Genomic DNA, 16,846 nt, shown 5'->3' on the forward strand with positions numbered 1-16,846 from the left:
CTACTCTACGATACTCTACTCTACAACTACTCTCTCTACTCTACTCTACTCTACTCTACTTACTCTAACTCTGTCTTCCCTCTCGCTGTCCAAATGTGACTTATAATGCGGTATTCTGTAGGACAAGTACCGGAGGGGGAAGTTTGATGCTGGTCTTTTCCAAGGGGCTGGTTTCACTAGCTAGCTGGAGATGTGAGTATTATCACCCACATTACTGTTATAAACTGGTTTACCAACATACACTAAGAGCAGTAGAAATACATTAGTCATACCCGTGTTATACGGTTCTGAATAATAACCACGCCTGGGCAAGCCCAATCAAAGCATTCAGGGCTTGAAACCACCCAGTTTATAGTAAATCACATTTGTCATAATATATATTATATATATATAATATATCATATATATATATATAATATGACACAGACCAAAAAATATATATAATATTTTAATGAAGTTATTGACTGGGAAAATGTACTTTTCATAGTTTAACTACTTTTTTCGTCTATGTAAACCGGATATGGAGATTTCAGCATCTGACTCAGGAGTATATTCAACAAAATCGTTGCTAAGCCGTGAGTCCAATACTTTCTGCTTTCTTTCCAGTCAATGGATTTCCTAATTTGTTACTGAATACTACAACTGAATACTACACTGAATACTACACTGAATACTACACCGGATCCTACACTGATACTCACAACTGAAATACTACAATCTGAATACTACACCTGGAATACTTTACACTGAAATACTACAGTCGGCTACTAACACGGATACTAACAGCTGGATACTAACCGAATACTACACCGAATATTACATATACCGACACTAACACCTGGATACTACACCGAATACTACATGAACGAATACTAACACCGAACATACCTGGATAACTAGCCGAATACTACACTGAATACTAACACTGCATACTACTACTGAATAACACACTGAATACTAACGATGAACTAAACTATTAACGCACATGTAAAAGTTGTTGTCTCATGTTTCCAATGAGCTTGAAATAAAAGATCCCAGACAATGTTCCTTATGCAACAAAAAAGTTTATTTACAAAAATGTTTGTGCACAGATTTGTTTACATCCCTGGTTAGTGAAGCTTTCTCCTTTTGGCCTGGATAACCGTCCAGGGAAGCTCGTCTGCATGCTCGTCAAATCGCTCACCGGGCTTGAAACCTGACTGCAGTTCGCGTCGTACCGACTTCAAGTTGGGAAAATGCCTCACCTTCGAATGGCCAATGAACACTGGAGTAGTGTGTTCTCACGGCCTTAATCCCGGTTTCAACTTGTTTTTCCCGCAAAATGGCAGACAGCGTGTATGGCGTTGTGTAGGCGAGCGGTTTGTTGATTTCAAACGTTTGTGAACAGAGTGCCCCATGCGTGGTGTGGGTTTAATGGTATGGGGAGGCATAGCTACTGACAACGAACACAATTGCAAATTTCATCTACGGCAGATTTTGAATGCACAGAGATAACCGTGGGGGGACGAGAACACCGTGAGGTCCCATTTGTCCGTGCCATTAGCCACCCCCATCACCTCATGTTTTCAGCATAATAATGCAAGCCATGTTGCGCAAGGATCTGTACACAATTCCTGGACGCTTGAAAACATGTCCCAGTTTCTTCCATGGCCTGCATACTCACCAGACAATGGTCACCCATTAAGCATGTTTGGGATGCTCTTGGATCAAACGTGTACGACAGTATGTTTTTCAGTTCCGCCAATACCAGCAACTTCACACAGCCAATTGAAGAAGAGAGTGGGAACAACAATTCAACCAGGCCACAATCAACAGCCTTGATTAACTCCATGTGAAGGAGATGTGCACGCTGCATGAGCAAATGGTGGCCACATCAAGATTACTGACTGGTTTTCATGATCCACGCCCCTTACCTTTTATTTAAGGTATCTGTGACCAACAGAATTCATATCTTGTATCTGTAATTCCCAGTCAATTGGAAAATCCATAGATTAGGGTCTAGTTAATTCATTTCAATTGACATGATTCCCTCACATGAACAGTAACTCAGTAAAAGAATTTTGAATATTGTTGCGTTAAAATCTTTTTTGTTCATTGTATAATGGAGCATGTTTAATGCAGAGTCCTTACTCTGTCCTTACTTCTGTCCCGTACTCTGTCCCTTTAACTCTGTCCTTAACTACTCTTCTTTCTGTCCCGTACCTCTGTCCGTACTCTGTCGCGTACTCCTGTCCCCGTACTCTGACCTTACTCTGTCCCTTACTCTGTCCTTACTCTGTCCTTATCTGTCCCGTACTCTGCCTGCCCTTACTCTGTCCTTACTCTGTCCGTACTCTGTCCCGTACTCTGTCTTTACTCTGTTTCCCCTTAGCTCTGTCCCTTACTCTTGCCCTTACTCTGTCGTAACGCTGGTTCCGTACGCTGTCGTAACGCCTGTTCCCTACTCGCTGTCCGTACTTGTCTTACTCTGTCCGTACGTGTCCCGTACCTTGTCCTTACTCTGCCCTTACTCTGCCCTTACTCCTGTCCGTACTCTGTCCGTACTCGTTCCGTACTCTGCCTTACTCTGCCCTTACTCTGCCCCTTACTCTGTCCTAGACTAGTATGTTGTCCTTCTACAGACACTGACATAAAAGACGGACGGCCTTAGCCTGGACACAGCTCAGAATCAGGTCACCTCATGGACGTATCCTTTACATGCTTTATTGCTCCCAATACACAACAATACTATATACTGTTACTTGACTACATGTATACTATTACTGTTACTACACTATATATCCTGTTTACTCTTTATATATGTTACTATATACTGTTACTACTAACTGTTTAACTTATACTACATTACTGTTACTAATACTGTTATTACTACATACTGTTCACTACATAGTTACTACCATACTGTTCACTAGTACTGTTACTACATACGTTATACTACTGTTACTCATACTGTTACTACATACTCCGTTTATTACATTTACTGTTATTACTACTTATTACAATGTTACTTAACATAATGTCTATACATACTGTTATTACATACTGTTAACTTACATTACTGTTACTACATGTCTGTTACTTTCTGACTACATGATGTTATCTACATACTGTTGTTACATACTTGTGTTACATATGTGTATACTGTTGTTGACATACTGTTTGTTACATACTGTTGTTACATACTGTTATCAGTTGTCATTTTCTACATTTACTGTTTACATACTGTTACTGTTATTACATCTCGTTATACATTACGTTGCTTACATACTGTTACTACATACTGTTGTGATACATACTGTTTTATATGTTATAATCTGTTGTTACATAAATGTTACTACATATGTTCATCTACTTCACTACTACGTTTACTACATCTTTGACTGTTATTACATACTGTTATTATGTATCATACTGTTGTTTACCATGACTGTTTCTAATACTGTTATATATACAGTCTGTTACTACTACTGTTTGTTAACATAGGTTGTTAACTACTTATCTGTTATATAATATGTTAACCACTACTGTTCATTACATAGTTATCCTTTTACATTACTGTTGTTAATACTGTTTGTTACATATTTTACTTGTATTGTTACTATCTGTTAATACTACATACTGCTTTACATACTGTTACTATACTTCTGTTACAATACTGTTAACTGTAATTGTTGTTACATACTGTTGTTACTGCTATACTATCTGTTATACTACACTCATCTGTTACTTAATATGATCTACACGGTTACATACTGTCATATTACTACAGTTGTACATAATGTCTACTACTGTTACTTATTAACAATACTTCTCCTACGTTAGTTACATTCTGTTGTTACTATGTCTGTTACTATTACTGACTTTATCCTATACTGTATTGTTACATTACTGTTATTGTTACATCGGTTATTCCATCTGGCGTCTCTGATACAGAGGAGTGGTTTCTGACTTAATCTGCAACGCTGTGACAGTCTAATAGTTACGATAGGTCTTGAGTTTGAACTCTCATCTTCAGTCTTTAGTTCTTGAATATTTGTAGTTTGTTGTTGCGTTGATGTGTCCAGACCACTTGTGACTTGGAACTGTTTGGCGGACAGCGGTACGGCAATGGGGCTGGGGAATTGTGCAACACTGTGGGAAATTCAGAAATCCTGGTGACGGTTCTTGCGTGTTTCGTGGTTACTGCTCGTGGTAGCTCTGGTCCAGCGGTGTTCAACAGGTCAGCGTCAGCAAGCTGCGCGTACGCTGCATAACGGACAGCAGAGCTACTGCAATCTATCTCTGTTGTGCTTAGATTGGGACGCCTACAAGTGTTTAACGAGTGTAGTGGTGTTTTACGCAGTACATATCTTTAACGTTTTCCCCTCTCTCTCTCCTCTCTTCTTTCTCTCTCTCTCTTCTCTCCCTCCCCTCCTCGTCTCCTCGTTCCCCTCCTCCCTCCCTCTCTCTCCCTCCTCCTTTCCTCTTCCCTCTGGTCCCTCCCTCCTCTCTCCCTCCTTCGTTCCCTCCCTCTCCCTCTCTCCCTCCCCCACCTCCCTTCTCCCTCGTCCCTCTTTCCCTCCTCTTCCCCCTCTTCCCTTCCCTCTTTCCCCTCTCCCTCCTCTTCGCCTCCCTCTTCCTTCCCTCCCTATTTCCCCTCTCCCGTCCCTATTTCCCTCTCTCCCTCCCTCTTATCCCTCTCCTCCTCTTTCCCCTCTCCTCTCTTCCTCTTTTCCCCTCTCCCTCCCTTTCCCCTCCTTCCCCTCTCCCTCCCTTATTTCCCTCTTTCCCCCCTCTCCCCCTCTCCCTCCCTCCCCCAGTCCATCTATAAGAGCAATGACATGGATGGGTCTGGCTGTATGAGCACACCAGAGATGAGGATGGCCTTGAGCAAAGCAGGTTTGTGGACATGAAATAAACGGAATTTACACAAATGTATGGATATGGGTTCAATACTCAGGGATCACTAGTGTATGCACAGTATACTGTTAGCTTTTATCCAAAGTGACTAAGTGGCATACATTATACTGTATATTATATTATRCACACTACCAGTCAAAAGTTTTAGAACACCTACTCATTCAAGGGATTTTCTTTATTTTTACTATTTTCTACATTGTAGAATAATAGTGAAGACATCAAAACTATGTAATAACACATATGGAATCATGTAGTAACCAAAAAAGTGTTAAACAAATCWAAATGTATTTTACATTTGAGTTTCTTCAAAGTAGCCACCCTTTGCCTTGGTGACAGCTTTGCACACTCTTGGCATTCTCTCAACCAGCTTCATGAGGTAGTCACCTGGAATGCATTTCAATCAACAGGTGTTGCTTGTTAAAAGTTAATTTGTGGAATTTCTCTCCTTAATGAGTTTGAGCCAATCGGTTGTGTTGTGACAAGGTAGAGGTGGTATACAGAAGACAGTCCTATTTAGTAAAAGACCAAGTACATATTATAGCAAGAACAGCTCAAATAAGCAAAGAGAAATGACAGTCCATTACTTTAAGATATGAAGGTCAGTCAATCTGGAAAATGTAAAGAAATTTCAACGTTTCTTCAAGTTTCTGTTTTTAGGTTCTGATGATTTAGAATCTGTTTTTAGGTTCTGATGATGTAGAATCTGTTTTTAGGTTCTGATGATGTAGAATCTGTTTTTAGGTTTCTGATGATGTATGAGAAATCTGTTTTTAGGTTCTGATGATTAGTAGAATCTGTTTTTAGGTTCTGATGATGTAGAATCTGTTTTTTAGGTTTCTGAGATTGTAGAATCTGTTTTTAGGTTCTGATGATGTAGAATCTGTTTTTTAGGTTCTGATGATGTAGAATCTGTTTTTAGGTTCTGATGATTTAGAATCTGTTTTTAGGTTCTGATGATTTTAGAATCTGTTTTTAGGTTCTGGTGGTTTCTGATTGATTTTATATCTGTCTTCCGCCAGGTTTCAGCCTGAACAACACTCTCCACCAGGTTTGGCAGCTCGGTACGGAGAGGCTGACATGACCATTGACTTTGATAACTTCGTGGTTGTGTCATGCGCCTGGAGATGATGTTCAGTAAGTACAACGTCTTAATGTCACGATCCTGAATTTGTGTTTCCGCCAAAACGGCAGCCCCGCCCCGGTACTTGTGTCCTATAAAGCTGAGTGATGGCCATGGAGTGTAACAGCAGTAAATATTACAGATTGTACATTTAATGTGAGGGTTAATTTGGATGTTTTGTGGAGAGAACCTGTCATATGAGGATGGGAAGGAAAAGCTTTGATGAGAGTATCTCCAGCCAGAAGAGGACTGGCCCCCCTCATAGCCTGGTTCTCTCTAGGTTTCTTCCTAGGTTTTTGGCCTTTCTAGGGAGTTTTTCCTAGCCACCGTGCTTCTACACCTGCATTGTTTGATGTTTGGGGTTTTAGGCTGGGTTTCTGTACAGCACTTTGAGATATCAGCTGATGTAAGAAGAGCTTTATAATACATTTGATGAGAGTATCTGTTATAGATGGTTAACACCTCGTTCCTCTTTCAACCTCGCAGAAGTCTTCAAGAAGCTTGACATGGATGACACTGGATTCATTGAGTTGGATTTCTACCAGGTGAGAACTTTAAAATGTAGTTTGTAATCAACTCATTTTTTTTCTTCTTCTGTTCTAATATATGATTGTTTTCTTTTTCCAGTGGGTGTCATTTTCCATGATCTAGAAGATGGCAGCACAAGACCGTTCTCCCAAAGACCGTTCTCTCAGACCGTTCTCCCAGACCGTTCTCCCAGACCGTTTCTCCCAAAGACCGTTCTCTCAGACCGTTCTCCCCAAAGACCGTTCTCTCAGACCGTTCTCTCGTCAGCCCGTTCTCCAAAAGACCGTTCCTCCTCAGACCGTTCTCTCAGACCGTTCTCTCCAGACCGTTCTCCCAAGACCGTTCTCTCAGACCGTTCCCTCCAGACCGTTCTCTCAGTTACCAGACCGTTCTCCGCCAGCTCCGGTTCTCTCAGACCGTTCTCCAGACCGTTCTCCTCAGACCGTTTCCAGACCGTTCTCATTCCCCAGACGCTCTCCAGCGTTTACTTCTCACGTAGACCGTTTCTCTCAGACCGTTCTCCTCAGACCGTTCTCTCAGACCGTTCTCCCAGACCGTTCTCTCAGTTCTCAGACCGTTCTCTATTTCAGACCGTTTCTCCAGACCGTTCTCTCAGACCGTTCTCTCAGACCGTTCTCCCTTCTCAAAGACCGTTCTCTCAGACGTTCTCTCAGACCGTTCTCTCCAGACCGTTCTCTCAGACCGTTCTCGCCACTCAGACCGTTTCTCTCAGACCGTTCTCTAGGTTCTCCAACCGTTCTCAATCAGACCGTTCTCTCAGACGTTTCTCTCAGACCGTTCTCTCAGACCGTTCTCTTAGCAACGTCTCCCAAAGACCGTTCTCCCAAAGACCGCGTTCTCTCAGACCGTTTTCTCAGACCGTTCTCTCAGACCGTTCTCCCAGACCGTTCTCCCAGACCGTTCTCCCAAAGACCGTTCTCCCAAAGACCGTTCTCTCTCCCAGCAACAAATAAACCAAAGTGCCTTTTCGAGATGTTTCTTTTAACACACTTTATTACGTAACAGAATGTTTTAAAGCTTAATTTTATGCTTTATTTGTTTTATTAGACAAAGCCTATTGAGAACTGCAGATTATAACCTAAACCTACTTTTGTGATGAAATGTAAGAGACATTTCAATCCTTTTATGTAGCTTTTTGTTACTTATAGTTGTGTTTCCTGTTCACCAAAGATATATGTTAATAAATGGCATTGTTTTCCGAGTCTCTTGAGCGGTCTGTTTTATTTGGTCCTCGTTTCTTTTACTTGGGACAGTCCATGAGCCCCTCCCCCGGTGGACGTGGTTGGGCTTGCCCAGCGCAGTAGCATTGACGGTACGGAACGTGCGCTACTGCTCGGCTGAACCACCACCGTGCACCGTTTTACGTTACACCCCCCTACCCTGTTCTGAGATTTATACGATTGAATAGTAAACTGGAAGTCTGGCACGCTACTAGGAGAAACATCAAAGCAGGGGTCTTCAAAGTGGTGAGTGTTACCGTCATCGGTTTCTACAGGAAATCTAGTCAGAGAGAGTGCATCTTTTCACGCATGGTGAAATGTAGAGGATTTGATTCACCGGTTTGCCGTAGCTCATTTCCGTCCAGAAGGATAACGTACAGTTGGATTGCAAACATTTTCAACATTGCTTCTGTAATCGTTACTTCTGTAATCGTTCATTTTCGGTTCCACCACAATTCATAACCTGCCATGTCAACTAGGATATGTGCAATAAGCCAGAAGTGAACCGTTTACGCGACAGTTCCAGAATATAGTAACATAGTGCTATCGCCTCAGAGAATCAGTTTATTATAAACTTTGTCAACGCAGGATGATTTAAATTCAACTGTAGAAAAGCATAACAATTCTCACAGAGAATATTTCACTACGTTGACACAAAATGACACCCAGGGAATGTATTAAGTCAATACATCATTGTTTATTTTGCAAAAATATTAGGCCTACACATTTTGTACATAAATCAGAACATGTAATGTTGCTCTGGGGGGGGGGGGTCTCTTTATTTTGGTTATATACCTGACACCTGAATGAGGGGCACACAGCACTCTGAGTAGCCCACTGGGGTATATGGCTCATGGTTGTACGGATGAGGAGGCTAATTTCATAGTTGTTTTGGGGCATTGTTGAAGTAGAGTCCTGGACCAGGAAGAAGGCTTTGTGGCTGACATCACCCCAGGACTTCCTGAATCAGCTATTCTCTGAGAATGGAGAAAACTCTTGTTCATCAAATAATCCGAGAGACTCACAAGCTCATCTGATCTGCTGGCTAGAGGGACATTCCTGCACCAACGCACACACACTGCGCACACACACTGGACACACACACTGGGCAGAGGGCAAAGGGGTGTTCCTTTTTGATACACTGCCCCGAGGATGCTTCTTTTACACACACAAAAACACACGCTAGTGATTAGTGCTTTTTGAGGTCGGTTCTGTTTCGGTTCGATTATAAAACTAATAATCACGGTTTTTGATTTTGGTTTCCGATAATTGTTTTAGACATTTAATACACTACGCATTAAGCATTATGTGGGTTGAACTGCTGTAACAACAGAATAAAACAATGAATAACAGGCACATAATGGTAGTGACTCATTACTGCTGATCACTCATTAACCATCACTTATTCACATGACCTTACTTTAATCAAATATTTAAGTTGTGTATATTAGTTTTATTTGATTACTATTATTTAATTCTAAGTCATCTCTAAAGAGCTGCTGCTGTCTGACAAAATCACTGTTTAGTAGTTCTTCAAAGTAAATAAGGCTATTATGACTGCTGAATAACAACTATCAATCACTTAGATCATGTATTTTCAGCGTCGCGTAGCAACTGCTTTCTATCCCTCCCCATCGCGCGTTGTCTTCACGTAGGGTTTCCGCCACTTCCCGATTCGCCAAAGTGCGGAACTACGCAGAATAATGCGCAGGGGATTGTAGGAAGGGGAGCGGCGCGAATCTTGCTTAGCGGAGCGAGAGGAAAAGTTCCGCTCTACTTTATGCAAATTGCACGCGGCGACCGCTGCCGTTAACCAATCAGGTGAGGAGCTACAAAATGTTCCGTCCATGAAAAATATTTCCGCCTGTCATTAGTTCCGGGCAAGCGCAAAGAAAAAATATGGAGGACAGCCAATCTTCTGTTTGGTTTGTGTCTGGTTTTCCAATTCTATATGATTTAGCTTTGCTAGAATACAGAGACAAAATCATAAAGTCAGTGGCATGGAGGAGGATAGCAGATCTTGTTGGTGATGGTGGGTGAAGAGAGATGCTTGTCCTGCTAGCTATGAACATCAAGCAACCTGAACCTCAGAACTGTCATCAAAGCCACCATTTGTAAATGTGTTTAAATATTCCCACCAAAGGATAGAAATCACCAGTAACACACATTGTAACATCGCACACGATACACTAAGCATGGATTTCCCATGTAATATGCTACCAATTGGATTATAGCATGTTAACATGATGATTATCATATAGTATAGTTTATGGCTCTTTCATTATACTGGTGTCATGGCATTGATGATTATAGCTCACTTCCTGAAAGACGCGTAGGCCGAGATGCACATCAGTGGGTACTTGTGGTAAAGGAAATTGTGGCTTTGACTTGCAAACATTCTGCAAACATTCAAATCTCTCTTTACTCACCATCAATACCAACTACTCTACAATCCTCTTCCATGCCACTGACCTTCTCATTTTGTCTCTGCAAATAAACGAGGTAGAATTAAAACACATGATTTTACTTTTTGATATGTTTTATTAGCCTACAAATGGCCAGTTCCTTATTTTCATGGACAGCACCCTTCAACCAGCAGCATACCACCCTTCAACCAGCAGCATACCACCCTTCAACCAGCAGCATACCACCCTGCAGCCAGCATCATACCACCCTGCAACCAGCAGCATACCACCCTGCAACCAGCAGCATACCACCCTGCAACCAGCAGCATACCACCCTGCAACCAGCAGCATACACCTTCAACCAGCGCATACCACCCTGCAGCCAGCATCATACCACCTGCAACCAGCAGCAATACCACTGCAACAGCAGCATACCACCCTGCAACCAGCAGCACTACCACCTGCAACAGCAGCATACACCCTGCACAGCATATACACCTGCAACAGCAGCATACCACCCTTGCACCAGCAGCATACCACCTGCAACCAGTCAGCATACCACCTGCAAACCTGCACATACCACCCTCAACCAGCAGCATACCACCCTTCAACCAGCAGCATACCACCTGCAACAGCAGCATACACCCTGCGAACCTGAGCATACCACCTGCTCACTGCTGGGCTTGCTTCTGAAGCTAAGCAGGGTTGGTCCTGGTCGGTCCCTGGATGGGAGACCAGATGGTGATGGAGGCCAGTAGGAGGATCTTCCCTCTGGTCTAAATATATATCCCAATTCCCAGGCAGTGATTGGGGACATTGCCCTATGTAGGGTGCAGTCTTTCAGATGGGATGTGGAACTGGTCTCCTGACTCTCTGTGGTCACTAAAGATCCCATGGTACTTATCATAAGAGTAGGGGTGTTAACCTCGTGTCTGACTCTCTGTGTCACTAAAGATCCATGGTACTTATAGAAAGTAGGGGTATTACCCGGTGTCTGACTCTCTGTGGTCATAAAGATCCATGTACTATCGTAAGAGTAGTGGGTGTTAACCCTGGTGTCCTGACTCTGTGGTCACTAAAGATCCCATGGTAACTTATCGTAGAGTAGGGGTGTTAACCGTGTCCTGACTCTCTGTGTCACTAAAGATCCCATGGTACTTATCGTAAGAGTAGGGTGTTAACCCCGGTGTCTGACTCTGTGGTCAGAGTAGGGGTGGTTAACCTGGTGTCCTGATCTCTGTGGTCAGAAGTCGGGGTGTTAACCCTCGTTGTCCTGTCCTGACTCTCTGTGGTCAGAGTAGGGGTGTTAACCCTGGTGTCCTGACTCTCTGTGGTCAGAGTAGGGGTGTTAACCCTGGTGTCCTGGCTAAATTCCCAATCTGACCATCACCACCTAATCATCCCAAGCTTCCAATTGGCTCAACCCCCTCTGTAACTATTCCTGTAAATGAGAATGTGTTCTCAGTCAACTTACCTGGTACAGTAAGGGTTAAAGTCAACTTACCTGGTACAGTAAGGGTTAAAGTCAACTTACCTGGTACAGTAAGGGTTAAAGTCAACTTACCTGGTACAGTAAGGGTTAAATACATTTAAAAAAACTAGAATACAAGGGTTAGATTTTCACTAAACAATTTCATGTCAGAAAAATCATGTCGAAAATCTGGTTTATGATTAGTCTCATATGCATTGATGGCACATGCCCATTAAACCAGTTACGCCATCATACAGTAGTTAACAATTAAAACAAGTTTAAACACCTCACTTCAATGAATGTACAAATAATATAACTTGTTTGTAAATGTTAAACCTCTTAGTAAGTAGTCTTATTATTACTAAAGCAACATTTCGGGTGAACAAAAAAAAAAAGTCCATACCAGAGTTGGCCAACCTCACTCCTGTCCCTGATCTACTGGTTGAGCAGACTTCTATTCCAGCTCAGCAATAATACACATTACTATCACCTCATTAGGTTTGATTAGTTGAACTAGGTGTGTTAGTGCTGGGCTGGAACAGAAGCCTGTACACCTCCAGGAGAATGCTTTGTCCTGCTCCAGTTGAAATACGTTTGTAGCCTGGGGGACTTTTAACTGTATTGTTGTATACAACATGTGCTAACATAAGTACACAACCAACCCCTTGGTATACAAGGATGTGTCAGCGGTCTCTAGGGATATTCACTGGAACCTGCAGACAGGCTTTCACAGCTCTCCATATCTTGTCACGGTGACTAGTATGGGCCACCTGCCAGACAGTCCTACTAATGGACAAGGTAGTCTTTTGTGGATCTTCTAGATTCACTAACACACAGGGAGGGTCAACTCCCACCACACATCTGGATTATCCTGCAGTATGAGCTTTTTCCCCCAGGTGAGGGGGCCTCCCTACCCTCGGCTGAGTTAGCAGTGAAGCCCTGGGCTCCTCTATATTAGATCTGTTATTCATTTAGCAGGCACTCGTAGACAGAGAGTACATTTTTTTATACATTTTTTTTCTGTACTGGTCCCCCCTGGGAGTCGAACCCACAACGTTGGCGTTGCAAGCACCATGTGCCATACCATCAATTGTTTGGTTGTTAGGCTGTTGGTTGACCGAGATTGTTTTAGTCGAGCAGTAACAAATATATATATTTGCATCCATCTCAGTGAACTAATCCATTGCGGAGGCCTAGACTAAAGACACTTTATGCTTGATCTGGAAATGTGGTCGGAGGCTCCATATGGAGGGTGTGATGCAATTGCTGAGCCTCCAGAGGCACGCCGAGGCCAAATCGAGCTCCGTACCACATGGCCTCTCAAATGTTGTAACAATGCGGAGGGCTCTGTATAGCTCCGCATTGACATGATTGGTTGACGGTAGGTGGGGGCGGTACATCCTGTAGAACTCACTTCCTTGACAACAGCTCTGCACTGCGCCGCGAAGCCCAAGTCAACCACTGCTTCTTATCCCTTGCGCAAAAAGCCTACAGCTGTGTCTGTCTGTCTGGAGCTCACTGATGCAGGAGACTCAGAGGGCCCAGAATATCTTAGCGCCAGCTTCAGGCTGGACCCAAGTTAATAGTTGATACAATGTTTCAAGTTGGTTGTAGACAGGCCATGTGTAGCCAATGTGATTTATAGGGTATTTATTTTTATCAGGATATTGCAGTCTAGAATGTTTTTATTTGTTGGCTTTATGTAGGCTATTTTTACATAGTTGGCAATAAAAGTTAGTTTTTAGGTTTGTATCATTTTCATTTAGAATTGGATAGAATTCTGATTAACTACATGACAATGATTTTGAGATATGACGACGTTATTATAAATTAAATTAAACTGTTTCACGAAAATGTGCAAATGAAAACCATAACTGGCACGCAGATCGGTAGAAATGGTAAGATAAATTGGCGTTCCACATGAGAAAGGTTGCCGACTCCTCGTGTCGCCTATTACCGGCAACTTCAGGAGAGTAATGGCAGAATCTGAGACAGCCAGCATGAGCAGGAGGAGAACAGTTGGGTCAGGTTTTTTCTTCTGGTTATCTAGATCTCTGGCACCCTCTTGAGGCATTTGTCTTATTTCATCAAACCATAAGTTTAAAGCAGCAGACAAGCTCAATGCATATAGTTGATTTTGTTAAAACACATATATATGGAAAAATACATGTCAATTTGAACATGTCAACCAATCGATTGGTCGAAAGAACAGACGACTTTCGGGCGACCAATATTTGTTTTGGTCGGGGACAGCACTAATAGATACCCAGTGCTCCTGTTGTGTGTCTTTAACACAGTTATCCTGGAGCTTCACTGTGGTTTCCTGCTGGAGCCCACAATATGTGACCGACTTCCTGGATTCAGTCGTACGTAGCAAAATTTGAAATTGTGTTTTTTACATTGGATAAAAGTAGAGACTCAGAGCTAGAACATGGTATATCATACACTACAGTTGAGGAACAATGGGAAAGTAATTCTGCTTTGAAAGTTGATAAACTTGTAACTCCACTTTTGAGAAAATTACCCTTGGAGAAACAGTTCTGTCTCCTTAAATGGAGAGAAATAGAGAGAGAGAGAAATACAATCTGTATTGTTCTTCTTCCATGCTGTTCTCCCACACAGAATGAGGACTTCACATTGCCTAACACAGTACAGATGTCCTGATGAAACTTTCTCTAGTACTCTGGGACAACCCTTGGCCGTGGTGCCAGACCTTGTTCAGAGAGAGAGAGAACATGGGAGAGAGCAGAGAGAGAATAATGGGGGAGAGAGAGAGAACATGGGAGAGAGCCGAGAGAGAATAATGGGGGAGAGAGAGAGAACATGGGAGAGAGCAGAGAGAGAATAATGGGGGAGAGAGAGAGAACATGGAGAGAGCAGAGAGAGAATAATGGGGGAGAGAGAGAGAGATATAGGGAGGAGAGAGAAGAGATAATGGTGAGGAAGAGAGAGGAATAATGGGGAGAGAGTAGAGAACATGGGAGAAGAGCAGAGAGAGCAATAAATGGGGGGAGAGAGAGAGAGAATTATGGGGGGGAGAGAGAGAGAACATGGGAGAGAGCAGAGAGAGAATAATGGGGGAGAGAGAGAATAATGGGGGAGAGAGAGAGAGAAAGAAGCCTATTCTGAGGGGAGAGAGAAGAGAGTCAAATACTTCTCCACACTACCAACAATCACTCTGCCTATTTATCTTTGATTGTCAGCGCGGATGTTTTGGTGTACGGTGTTATTTTTCAGGGTGCTACGCTGAATACCACAGCCTTAATGCTGTTTCTACTGTGTGACTTTACCACAGCCTTAACGCTGTTTCTACTGTGTGACTTTGGCTTATTGGTTACTTACTGTACCCTCCTCTTTTCTCTTTCTCTGCAGCTCGTAGACTCCAGGTATCAGATTTTCATCTCTCTGTGTGTCTTTTGGGCGGCTGGGCTTGTTAGAGGTACTAGAGATTGCGGTCTCCCCTTTCCACCCTAACGTCTCTTTCATACCTCAGTTTTTGGCCTCGTACGCTTCTCTGATCAGTCAGTATCGTTTCCACTATGCTTGGTAAATTTTTTCTTGCTTCATTTTCATAAACATTTTCTGTAATCCTAATTCTACCATAATCATTTTCTGTAATCCTAATTCTACCATAATCATTTTCTGTACTCCTAATTCTACCATAATCATTTTCTGTAATCCCAATTTTACCATAATCAATTTCTATAATCCTAATTCTACCATAATCATTTTCTGTAATCCCAATTTTACCATAATCAATTTCTGTAATCCTAATTCTACCATAATAATTTTCTGTAATCCTAATTCTACCATAATCATTTTCTGTATTCCTAATTCTACCATAATCATTTTCTGTATTCCTAATTCTACCATAATCATTTTCTGTATTCCTAATTCTACCATAATCATTTTCTGTATTCCAAAATGTTTTCTCTATCACTATTACATGTATTTATCAGAAACTCAATACACTAAATTATACTATAATAACTTTGGAAAAGACTCTCAGAAGAAATACAGTAGAGAGACAGAGTAAAAGTCAGAGACTAATAGCTAAATTATTACCCAACAATGAGTCAGTGTTCAGACATGTGTTCAGCAGGAACTGTTATCAGAGCTGTGAGCAGTTTTCGATGACTCACTAAAGTAGTTTAGTTTCTGAACAACACTCTGACTCACCACCGGTGAGAAAGGCCAGAGTAGTCGATGATAGATCCACCCCAGAAAGATAAACCTGGAGAATGTATCACAAGCTTATATCACAGATCACAGGACCAGAGGTTCATTAGGTAGAAAAACAGTCACAATACACAAACACAGAAAACGAGTAAAACAACAAAGACGGAATAGAATAGTTGGTTGCTATGCTACAGGCTTTGGGTCCGTGTTCCGCTCTGCTGTTAGCTTAGCTCGTTGCTATTTATACCCTCTACCCCTGTGCCTGTCCCAGACCTGGATTCAAACACTATTCAAATCGTTGAAAAACGTTGAGTTTTTGCTTTGGCTTGCCTGGAGTRCCAGGTGGATGAGGTTTGCAGTTGTACACCTACTTCATTGGTTCCATTGCAACAGACAAGCTCAAATCAACCCCATCTATAAAGTATTTGAAATGACTTTGAATAGTATTTGAACCCAGGTGTGGCCTGTGAGCTGCAACACCCACCCAGTCCTCTTATAAATATATCCCATGTTCCAATAGGTCAGGAGAGATCTCCACTCTCATAGACAATAGAGCAGGCTATTGGTTCCAYTGCTACAGGCAAATTCAATCAAAGCCCGGCTAAAGTATTGTAAATGATTTGTCTGTGCAGCACCCACCCGGAACACTGACTGTATTTACAGTATATCGTGTCCTGTGTCAGTATGTCAGGGGGAATCTCCGCTAGCATAGCCACCAGCAGGCTACGAGCCGAGGGAATGGGCTCCAACGACCACGCCGTACCCTTCCTTAACCAGGTCAGTTTGTTTGTTTCTAATGGTTTTGAAACTGTGTATCCCTATCCACTACATAGTGCACTACTTTAGACCAGAGCCCTATGGCACCCTATCCACTACATAGTGCACTACTTTAGACCAGAGCCCTATGGCACAAGAGAGATCGCATCTACATACGTTGCACTACTTCGACCACGGGCCCGCATTTAAGTGTTCACCGCCTCGTTGTCTTTTATCAAGTTATTAG

At 42.4% G+C, this 16,846-nt stretch overlaps 2 long non-coding RNA genes and 1 pseudogene across 2 annotated transcripts; 2 read left to right on the top strand and 1 right to left on the bottom strand.

Annotated features, from left to right (window-relative positions):
- The first annotated feature begins 4,792 nt into the window (after positions 1 to 4,792).
- Positions 4,793 to 6,745, top strand: LOC112074620 (uncharacterized). The gene is made up of 4 exons (XR_002894792.2): positions 4,793 to 4,878; positions 5,919 to 6,033; positions 6,506 to 6,564; positions 6,647 to 6,745. It is a non-coding gene; the product is annotated as an uncharacterized lncRNA (long non-coding RNA).
- A 324-nt stretch (positions 6,746 to 7,069) lies between these two features.
- Positions 7,070 to 7,476, bottom strand: LOC139025456 (uncharacterized). Its single transcript, XR_011477047.1, has 3 exons — positions 7,400 to 7,476; positions 7,153 to 7,189; positions 7,070 to 7,115 (listed from the first exon to the last, which is right to left on the bottom strand). It is a non-coding gene; the product is annotated as an uncharacterized lncRNA (long non-coding RNA).
- Positions 7,477 to 7,878: 402 nt separating this feature from the next.
- The window catches only part of LOC112074619 (calpain-1 catalytic subunit-like), a 48,324-nt pseudogene continuing 39,356 nt past the window's right edge, over positions 7,879 to 16,846 (top strand).

This window comes from Salvelinus sp. IW2-2015, unplaced genomic scaffold (genome assembly GCF_002910315.2).
Source record: "Salvelinus sp. IW2-2015 unplaced genomic scaffold, ASM291031v2 Un_scaffold2720, whole genome shotgun sequence".
Lineage (NCBI taxonomy): Eukaryota > Metazoa > Chordata > Actinopteri > Salmoniformes > Salmonidae > Salvelinus > Salvelinus sp. IW2-2015.